This window comes from Anneissia japonica, unplaced genomic scaffold (assembly GCF_011630105.1).
Source record: "Anneissia japonica isolate Jap-2015-1 unplaced genomic scaffold, ASM1163010v1 scaffold673_len1821605_cov196, whole genome shotgun sequence".
NCBI classification, from domain to species: domain Eukaryota; kingdom Metazoa; phylum Echinodermata; class Crinoidea; order Comatulida; family Comatulidae; genus Anneissia; species Anneissia japonica.
This window is the reverse complement of record NW_022717449.1, coordinates 382,649-383,732: the sequence shown is the minus strand read 5'-3', so window position 1 is coordinate 383,732 and position 1,084 is coordinate 382,649.

The window sequence follows — 1,084 nt, the reverse complement described above, 5'->3', positions numbered from 1 at the left end:
ATCCACTTTTAAATCTTTTTTTTCAGCACTGCATGCCTAATTCAAAGCCAATGTTTGACTTTTCCCCTTAAAAGTATTTGTATTACTCATTCAAATCATAATCTGGGCTTTTGCTTAAGAAAAGGACAGTATGTAAAATAGGGAAGAAAATTAAGGGGTGGGTACATGCAGTGGGTTTTATACCTGAGGGACTATGGTAAATAAATTGTATAATTTTTTTTATTATTAACATATTTTGTTTTAATCATCAACAAAATCACTACTATCCTCATTATAATCTAACATCACCATCATGTCATCATTACCATCAATTTTTCAATTACAAAATAAGCCTTCAAAGATAGTATACTGTTTATTTTTGTTCAAATTCACATTCAATAGCAACGTTCTTCCTAATAATTCACATGGCTTCTGGAAGGGCAAAATTCTTTTCAAAAAATTAATACCATGATTACGATGAATTACGAATTCAGTGCTAATGCAGGTGATACATAATTGAATAAGGTGTGTTACTTTATCATTGATACATATAATGGAGTTAGTAGAGAATGCGTAATTCTCTCAAGAATTGCTTATTTCATATGGAAAACCTGTCACCTGTAAGTGGCGGGTTTGTACTCATTGTTGGTCTAGAGTTATATAATCATAATCATTGCTCTTTATAATTATGCATTTTTTTTTTGCTATATTAATTTATAATCAGGTTTTTTTCTCTCCCATTATATATTCTTTTATATCTGTCTCTTATACACATCTAGATGTGTATAAGAGACAGATATAAATATAGCGAAAATTATAATAAATATGTAATTTTTTCTTGGAGGGATTAATGATTTGATTAATTGCATTAACACATCAATTGAAAAGAAAGCGGCTAAGAAACAACGTCAAAAGATTAAGAATTCTGCTACGCTTCGCGAGAAGGAAGTAAAGAAACAATGTAAAAAGGCTAGAGCTGGTGGCAAGCTTTGCAAGAAGAGCGGATATAAGAAGAATAAGAAAAAAAGGGTAAACCGCGAATAAATACACTTGAACAAGAATTTGATGCTTTTGTTCATGAACAGGAATCTCCAGCCGCGGCCGC